Source organism: Platalea leucorodia (genome assembly GCF_965183815.1).
Source record: "Platalea leucorodia genome assembly, chromosome: 5".
Taxonomy (NCBI): Eukaryota; Metazoa; Chordata; class Aves; order Pelecaniformes; family Threskiornithidae; genus Platalea; species Platalea leucorodia.
The window spans coordinates 21,622,099-21,632,448 of NC_138827.1; positions in this window are offsets into that span (position 1 = coordinate 21,622,099).

Below are 10,350 nucleotides of genomic sequence, written 5' to 3' on the forward strand. Positions count from 1 at the left end.
CTGGGAAATGCAAGGACTCCTGCCAGAGATGTTCCTGGAGCTCCTGGGAAGAGCTTCAGGAGAAGCTGCTCAAAGAAATCCATGCTGGACATAGGCAGCAGTGCTGCTAATGCAAAGCTGTGGCTGTTGGCAAAGACATCACTTCAGCTAAAGCTTCAGTGAATTATTTTCGGTGTTGAAGCCCTCACGTAAGATTTGATGTTAGGAACCGCAGCTATTTCAAAATAAGCTTTTGGAAAAGGCAACAGCCCCAAGAAAAACCTGTGCATGAAAGAGGACACCAGCACAATTCTCCAAGTTCAGACATTTCTGGAAGGAAGGCAGGGAGGAAAGGAGAAAAGGAGCGTAGTGCTTTTCAGTGGATTTGAATTTGCTAGTTAAACTTTTCTTTCCTTTTAAAAAATAATTAATTTCTTTTAGGAAGGCAGTCTACTTCACAGGGAAACTGGTGAATCAGTTTCTGCCCCCTGTCTGTGGAAGCACACATGAGAGATGCAGGACAAGAAGTGCTACAAGAAGGAAAACACTGAACAAGCACAGGCACCTCCTGATGCTGAAAGAAAGATGCAGCTGCCTTCACATTTGATGTAAAGGGAGCTCAACAAATCGGAACAGAATTTTAGTAATAGTGCAATGCACATTTTAGAGATGATGAAAGAATAGAAGGGATTTAACTGAGTTGTTAGTCACGAAGTTCATTAGCTTCATGTGAGCTTGCACCATGGGAGGCATCATGGCCCATGGGGAGTCAGCAAAAGGAACTAGGCAGAAGGACGGGCTCTTGCATCTGGGTCAGTAAGAACTTGCTGTGCAGTTGTTATTTCGTGGAAGTGGTGAACGTAAAAGGGTATTATCACCAAGCCAAACCTACCACAGACCTCAGGCTGCAGGTCAGAACATGCCCCTGAAGGACATACAAAATGAGTCCAAGGAGACCACATCCCATCTAAAAAGCAACAAGATAAAATCAAGTTCAATGAATGAAATATTTGAAATCTGGGGAAATTTTTAGGATGTGGGATATCTGATTGCTTTTGCTTTTACTGATATTATTCTCTGTCTTTGCTTCCTTTCACTTTCATTCTCTTTCCTATTTTGCCTACAAGCAGAAGCATCTTAATTTGACTTTCTGAGATACTTCTCTCTTCAGACAAATAGTTGTTTTGATATCTCAAATGGTAGTGTTTCTAAATTTTAAATCTCAACTTCCCATTTCCTCATCCTAACACATTGCTGCAACTAGCTGTGAACTTGCTGCTTGGATGAAATCACTTACCAAAAGCAGGCGTACCGATTCTGAAATGAAGCCTGGGAACAGAAAATATTACTTGTGGCTGGAACTGATCTGTTTCTGCTCTCCTCTATGTGTCCAAGCAAAAGAATTCCTTTTACGTTCATCTGTCCTCATGAAAGCCTAGAAGAGGAGAAGAGATAAATGATTAATGTAATCTAAATATAAAGATTTTCTTCATTCTTAGAGCCTTTGTGACACGGTCTCTTGGGAAATATTCCCAACTGAAATGGAATTTCTCTCCCTTCTTCACAGATCTCGTATTGCTCTTGTGAAACACATGAAGCCTTTTAAAGTCAGTAATTATGATGTCAATAATTGTGCCATGGTGAGAACACAACAGGCATCTTAGAAATACAAGCAGACATTGAAATATTAAAAAACACCCTAACTATTAAACTTTCCTACCCAAACTCTGCGGTGCAGTGAGAAAGGAACCACTTATCTGCAGACACTCTGTGATGGCACCAGCACCACCAGCACCAATGGCATCATCCTGTTCCCCTCTCCCACTGATCTGGATGAAGTGAAATATATGTATATATATATATATATTAACTGGCACAGCAGCCCCACTCCAGTGGCGGGTGCAGACCTGCAGACTGGTTGAAGACTCTGCCAAAACTCCCGTTCCCGTCTTGCAGTCAGGCACTGCAATTTCTAACAGGTAAAAGAGTACCTCGCATGCTTGGGAGAGGAAATGCAGCCCACAGAACTGCCTGTAAAATTGAGTTTCTACAAATCAATAAATTACTTAAAGAAGGGAAAGTGCAACCAGTTAGAGGGCTCAGCTACTTTCTTCCATAGTGTGTCAAGTGTTTTTTAAAACACAGCTATCAGACCATAACATTCCTTATCAGTGTTTCAATATCCTGTTACTCTTAGTCAGAATTTTTTAAGCATTGAACTTGTGCAAAGGCAGGGATTTCCCGCTCCAGACCATCATGGTGCCGTGGTGGCTGTCAGCTCCAGCCTGGCCCTGTCCACAGGACTTCCAGCCCTCATCAGTCTCCTGCTTCACACTTTGAGCTGCTGAAAAAGGCGAAGCCGAGGCCAGCTTCATGCAGTACTCTGAGTGCTGCTGGTTCGCAAAGAAATATCCACCCTAGCTGAGCATTTGTGAGACCTGATTGAGACCTGGACTGTTCATCACTGTCTTGATAGGACCAAGCATAGGTCCTGTCCCCTCCCCTGACCCTGACCCCTCTGCCTTACCCCCAGGTCAGTAGCACAGCGGGGGTTGCGGGGTGAAGCAATGCCAATGTGGCAGAAAGAGATGTGCAAATAGTTCACACACTCAAAACCAATAAATGTGTGATGAAAGACTTTGCATGCGAACAGATGGTGGAATTGACCTAAACTTCTCATTAATGAGATTCGCAGCTGGGCTATAAAACACGGAGGGGAGCTGTGGAGCAGAGTGGATATTCCCACTCCTTATATGAGACTCTGGAGGATCCTTTCCAGCTCATCTGCCAAAGGATGAATTCACATTGAAATTGCTACTGCCAGTGTGATCGTCTCAGCTATATATAGTGGTCTCCAGAGTGAGGATTTTGCAAATCTAAATAAACTGATCATGGACAGTTACTTGAAGAAGTTAAGAAAAATATATGTCTGAGAAACCAGATGGGATTTGGTCTTGAATGTGGAAGACAATCTGAACTTCACACTATTGTACCTTGAATAAATATTGCTGCCACTAAGAACAGCAACACATTTTCTAAGAGTAAATTGCAGTTTAAGCTTGGATTTACAGATTATCCTCAGAAATGCAGGTGTCCAATTTCTCAGGGAATCGGTGGTCTTCATTTTCGTGTGCTCCTCTGAAAATCACAGATTTGGGATCCAACAAATACTTCTACATACTTTTGAAATACATTTAAATAAATGTTGTCTAGTTTTAATAATTGCAGGGATGATAAACCAGGAAAAAAACGAGATTTTCTATGAAGGAGGGCTGGTAATTTAGGAATTAATTCTGTGCCGATGCAGTACTGCATTGAAGCTGGAGCGTTATCTGAGACATGCATCTTGCTGGTGCCCTGACAAACCTTCTCAACACCTCCGAGGAGCCACATCTGCAGCATCTTTGCTATCCCAGACTCCGTTCAGTAGGTGGATTTGTGGTGTACCTGAGAGGATGAGGACCCAGGAGGGGGGCGCAGGGGAGATCTTCCCACAGCAGCCCATTTTAGCACTAGTCAAAAAAGTAGAGGGAAAATGCATTTTCTTAGTTCCATTCAAAAAATTAACACAGCATTCCCTAGGGACAGAGGAGAAAAATGAGACGTTTGTGCCCACCTCCACATTAGTGTAGCTTCAAGTTCTGCCACTTGTCTCATCCAACTAAAAAGCTGTTCAGACTTAATTTATTCATTCCAAATAACCTTGATATTTAGTCAAGATAGAGGTGAAATTCTAGCCATGCACTCCAGTTTCTTCATTAATTCTAGACACTAATGTAGACCTACAATTTTTAGGCTTTTTAAGGGCAGCTTGCTCAGCATTCCACATGCAAGAGATGTACCCGAAATTTCTATTGACCAACCTAATTAAAAGAGTGAGAGGAAATGATTGCAGAATCCTTTGTGATTTCTAAAAGATATCAATATCTATAGTCATTAATTAATATTCACTCTCTCAACTACTGCGCATCGATCGGGAAATAAATTTTCATTGCTAATACGTCAAATACTCTCAATTAATAAGCATTGCTAACTGGATTTTTTTTCTTTCTGTAAATGGCAGGACTGCACTGCAAGTACGCACCACCTTTAATTGTGTGCAACTCGCACTTTGGAAGGATGGACTGGGATTTGTTTCTCATGCACAGTTGGGAGAGGGTTAGGTACTGCAGGGTCCTGGGGAGCCAGGAGTCCCCGTGCTTAAGTCTTTTCTCCATTTTGCAAAAAAATACATTCTTGTTTCCATTTCTGCAACCTATGTCAGAGATGTGAGAGTGTCGCTTGCCCTTAGAGCGGGGGAAAATGAGTTGGGGGGTGCGGTCCTGGGTGCAAGGGGAGCTGGGGGCTGCGGGGAGGGCTGGAGGGGTACTGGCTGGTTTCATGGCAGCGATGGAGAGGCAAACATCTTCTCCCACCCCACGGGGACATAAAAAGCCCCGAGTCGCTGGACTTTTTTTGGAAAACAGTGTCAGGCTCAAAACATCTCTTTTTTCATCAAATTTTTCCCTTTCTTTCCACTTCTGTCCTTGGCAGTGCCTTGACAGCCCCAGTCTGAACCAGAAAACTTTCACTCAGAAAGTCAGCGTTTCCATTAAACACGCTTGCTGGGAGGAAAGAGCACTCTTGGGCAAGAAATAAACACCCAGGACGTTGTTTCCTCCCGAGGCGAGGGGAGGAAAGCTCCCTGCTCTGCCGGGAGCAGCCACCGGCTCTAGGGAGGGCTCCGCTGCCTCTCGGGGTGCAGAGCAGCCGCCAGACAAGGGCAGAAAGGGGAGGCGAGCTGAGGTTAATGCCCTCGTTGGTAAGGCTTGGGGACAGCAGTGCCAGACACTCTGCAAACACCTGTGTAGATAAACACATGGTGAGGAAACATAGGCAGTTACACAGCCTTTTGGTTTTATAAAGCAGGAATATGATATAATAGGTGAAAAATGTGTTATGCAATAGAGGAAAAATAAATTTTCATGGTTCTTATAGAGCTAGAAATGACAGCTGAAAGCTCTGGGAGAAAAATCTTTCAATCCACCTCCCTGCCTTGACATCCCAGGGACCCAGCCAGTGGGATGGGGATGTGGCTCCAACCCCAGCAACTGCCTGGAGCAGCCTGGGTGCCTGCAGGGACTGAGACGTCCTTTCCTCCGCACGAGCTGAGGAGAGGGAAACTCTGGGGACCCGGAGCAGGGTTTGGCTGTGGTGAGGCTGGCAGGGCAAGAGCCAAGGCTCTGTTTCCATTTTACAACACCTGGCTTTTTAGCAAGACATGAGAGAATAAATATTTTCCTAATGGAAGACGATAGATGGAGGAACAAATTGCATTTGTAAGTCAGTTACTGCACACAACAGCAGATAAAAATATTATGAAGCACTTATCAGTCTCAAATTTAGTTTAGTGTTTCACAAAGACATGCCTGCAATGGTTAGGAAGCCATAGTAATACGAAAGTGCATCTGCTTTGCTGGAGTTAACACCTTCGAGTCCACTAAATCTGCAAATATGCAGGATACTGAACTGCTGTTTCCCAGCTCGTGCTCTGACACAGACCTACAGCAGCAGCAGGAGATGAAGCATCTTCATATTTCTGTGTTGATGGTCAGTGGTAACAGCAAGGGCCAGTCTGCAAATCTGCAAAATGGGCAAGTGTCTGCTGAAATGGAAAGTATGCACGGTATCGCTTGACATTTTCTATATATACAAGTTTATATAATTATGACAAATAGCGGATTTCACTTACAGCAACTTTCCTGTAAGTAAAAGCTGGAAGTTTCTAAGAACTATTCTGACTAATGTGGTATAGCTCTTGGCTGTGCTATGGCTGGAAAACAAAAGAACCCTTCATCAAACTGTTGCAACTGCGACTGCAGCCAATCAATGCCAAAAAAAGCTTGTTAGGGGAATCTGAGGCTGGGAGAGAGCGCAGGAGGTGCTGACTCCTGCACTTGCTGCCATTTATAATGCTGGGGGCCAGGAGCCAGGAGCTGCCTCTCCTCTGTGCAGTGCTGCGGGGACAAGGAGGAAAGGTCCCAAAACATCCCACAGAGGATGTCACCGCTTGCCAGGTCCCACACTGCTCAGCAGCTCCCACAGCGTGCCCTGGCTGCTCCTGGTGTCCACCACGGGCGATCTGGGATGGAGATGCCCACATGGTCCCTTCCCCAAATACCCCTCCTGGCTGTGGAGGGGGGTTTCGCAGTGACATCTGCCTTTGGTGCAAGGCAGTCGATTGGTATGGAAAGAACAGCACCTCCTCTCCTTCACGATGGTCAAAATGTCAGAAAACAGCCAGATGGGGATCACTCTTGTATACAGCTTAAAATGACATTCTAGTCCAAAGTTTTTCAGCACAAGTTGCACAAGTGGCATTTTATTTCAGCACAGTCCACTAAGTCTTATAGCCAAGCCCAGGAAAGAGCAAACGAGCTGTGCCCCACCGGCACAGCCCAGGGCAGAGGGAGAAGGTGGGCGCAGCCCCACAGCCAGCAAGGCAGGAGCGGCACCTGTGGCAAAACCAAAGCAATCTCTGTGATTCAGGATTTAGCTCTTTCCAGCAGAAACCGTGTCCTCACAGCCGGCACAGCAGAGGCTTGCTGAGGAGCAGTGAGCTGCTGCTTCAGCTCCCGAGTGCTCACACATGTGCACGAGTGGAGCATCCGAAATGGAGAAATGCTTCTGAAACACGTACCACCAGCGCTGGTGCACAGAAGTAAGCATGTGCCCAGTTTTCTCTGTAGCAGGTGACCTTATGCTCCAGCGGGGCTTTTGCATTTGCCTTTCGCTTTCTGACCTGGGCCTGTGAGTTGGTGCGCTACAGAAGAGGAAGGGCAGGTGCTGCCAGAGCCTTCAGTGTCAAAAGCCAACTCTGCTCTCATTTATTCCTCAGACACCCACTCTCCTCAGCAGATTCCCACCAGTGTAAGGACAAGGACCATTTTGCCTTTGGCATCCCCACCATGCAGATTCGCAGCACATTGAATTCACAGGGCAAGGACCAGACCTGCAACACCAGGGCCGGATTTTGTGCGGGAGCTGCCACACCGCAGCACTTCCCCCCGACGCCATTAAGCCACCTTGCAGGCTGCAGTTTCTCTGAACAGACGCTGTTTAATCGGTCTTATTTCTAGGCTTAGCGCTATACAATTATTTTCCAGGGAACAAATGTAATCTTTATTCAATACAAGCGTGATCTGGGCCTCAACATAAATAATTCCCTTTGAAGTGTAATGCAATCTGAATCCACATCTGCAAAATCTAATCAAAGGATGAAACGTGCCCTTTTAACTTCAGGAATGTGATATGTGAAATGCATGATGGATCTGGAGTCAGCCCATGAGAGGGGGCAGATGGGATGACTCCAGGAAAGTCATAGAAAGAAGGGACATTTAGAGAAGATCTCAAAGGATTATCTTCTGTTCAGATGTATAATCAGCTTGTTGCATTCTCCTACCGTTCACTTCAACATAAGGAAACCAGTTTCTGGCAGGTCCAATGTGAGGCCACCCCCCAGTCACGGGGAGGACAACCTTATAGCCAACTTCATGCCGATATTGCATGTGTTAAGAAAATCACTGAACAATGCATTGAGAATTTAGCTGCTGGCAGTTTCATCTGTCCTTTCCCCAAATAAATGGTATAAAGGAAATTAATGTCTGCAGAAGGCAGCAGCCGAAGAGTTAGAAAACACACAGGCTATTCATTTTGTGGTGGATATTCTTTTGATAGAAACCAGACACTCATGCCCCTTCACAAAAAGCCGAAGACCAACTGTTCCCACACCAGCACCTGGAGCTCGTTGCACAACACAATGGCTGCCTAGTTACTAGAAAAACATACATATCTGTCTTCCTATAGATTGGCTTTTACTAGCTGCTGATCTGGTGTAACCAGTAACCAACATTTTGGAGGAAGAACAACTAAACCAAAAACCAAAATGTTGCACACAACACCCAGCAACCTTACTGAACCTGCCACAAGCTGCAGAGAGTGTCCTTCCTGGCCGGGAGAGGAAGGCAGCTCTGGCGGGGCCGACTGGTCCAGCAAAAAAGCAGATCTCCCCAACCCTCAAATCATAGCTCTTCAGAGGATCATCCATCCAAAGACAGCAGCTGTCATTAACAAAGCACTCACATTTTGTGCTAGACCTGGGAAAACCTCAGCAGAAGTAAGGATATCCTGACTGTAAAGCTGTTTTATGTAGCAACACTTAAAAACTTTTTGACTCAATTGCAAGAAGATAAATACTTCCTGAGCTGGAGCAAGGCTGGAAGGGGTCAGCTCAGCCCCTGCTCCACCAAAATGAGCCACATCAAGACGGCAGGTTGTACCGGGACGGCAAGACCCAGCCCATCACCACCATCACTCCCTGCCCCAGGACTGGTTGGTGTTGATTTCTTGTCCCCTCCGCAGCCCTGACCTGCAATTCAGCCTCCCGGGGCTTGGCTCTCCCCTTTCCACCCAACTACGAACCAAGCGCAGGCATTACTTCAGTGTGGTAGCTCCTGTATTTGACATTTCAGTGAAATCTTATTTTGACATTTGTGATCTAATTTGGAAATGTTGATCAAGGATATTCAGATGAATAAAGAATAATAGAAAAATTACTTCTGGTTCCTGATCTCCTGGGATGGGGAAAAATGCAAGCTGCTCACCTTTTATTGCTTCACTCTGCACAAGCAGTTTCCAGCCCATCTGTCACCTAAGGATGCATACAGTCCCTGGGAAATTCGCATCTTCCCATCAATTCCTCGCAGATGCAGACACATCTTTCTGTTCAGTTTATCCTGTCTAAAACTGCCCATATTTATCACTCATTACATCCGTGTTAGTGAAGACACTACAAAAACTATCTGGACTGGGAACATAGAAATTAAATCAGATATTTAGTCAAAAAATGTTGTAACCACAAACATGAAAATTTAAGAGAGAGATTAACATGGAAGAGAAGATGGTTTTCACTAGAGCGGGGAGAGTTACTAGCTCACACAATACAACCACGATGCCTTTCAGACTCTTCATCACCTTTTCAAAAATTAACAAGAGCTCCTCATTTTCATACCACCTACCAGCCTACATCCCCTATAGCATCTTACTCATTTTGCATGTGCTTTTATGATGTACTCTGCAATGCAGACAAGTAAATGAGGTGTTTGTTTGGTATACATACCTTCATCTCAGGTTTCCCAGGATTTAATCATTCTAGATAATCAAGACTATTCTGTCTGTGTGTCAATATACATAATTGTTTGCTGCTCAGAAGGTACAGTGCCTAGACAGGTTGATAGGATTATCTTTGTACTCCATACTTCACATCGAAATGCTGTATTGATCCGGTATAGAAAGCACAGTCTTAACTTTAATTACAACAAATAGAAGTCTTTACCTATTTAAAGCACTGCCTCAGCTCAGCCGCTGCGCTGGGCCACACAACGCAAGCAGGGCTCTGCGGTTATCTGTAAGCAGACACGCACAGGCACCCTCTGTGCTGGTTCCCCCCTCAGGGAGGGCAGACTGATGCACTGCAACACCCATTCAGCATGTCCACACCACTACCACTACCACTGTTGCGCAAAGCACAGCCCCTCCATTGCTGACCTGCTTTATTGTCCCAAAACCAGGCCCTAGGATCTCAGCGCACTGCCTGCACCACAGGTGGCATCCCCTGCGCTCTCTGACCCATCTGATCCGTCTGCTGGTGGATCTCCCTCACCGTAGCCCCTTCCCACCCTCCAACTCAGCCGCCAGCCTCACTGATGTGCCACATACCTGCACAAATGCCAACGCCGGTAATCTGGAGCTTGTCAAGGTTTTTAAAGCTGTACTCATAATTATACATGCAAAAACTTATTTGCTGAAGTCTTTCCACAGAAATTAACACTGATGTGCTGCTTACGCTTAGAGTCAAAAACAGATCCAGAGAGTACAGTAACAATATTTATCCTGTAGAAGTTAATAAAAAGCTACCTGCAATGTTTCACTGATCTTACAGACAGGCTAACCAAGAATGACTCAGAATAACCGCTCTGAGGACTAGATGAAATACGCTCATGTCCATCTCGCGCACAACCTCTGCCCCAGCCATGAAGAACCTCAATTCTCCTACAGCAGCAGCAGACAACAGTTATCCCTGCTCGGCATACCACCAGGGATCACGGCAACTGGCAGCCAGCTACAGCCCTCTCGTCTCAGCTACAGCCCCCTTGTCTCACTTGCACGTGTTAGGGTGTTCCGTACCATAATCTAAGGCAGCTTTTAATCAGCAGGTGAGTGAAAGACACTGAACTCGCATTTCATGCCAGCTCTCAATCCGAGAAAGAAACAAAACAAAAAGACACCCCCAGAAAGTCTAATTTTCATTTAGTGCGGGAAAGCTAAATGTTT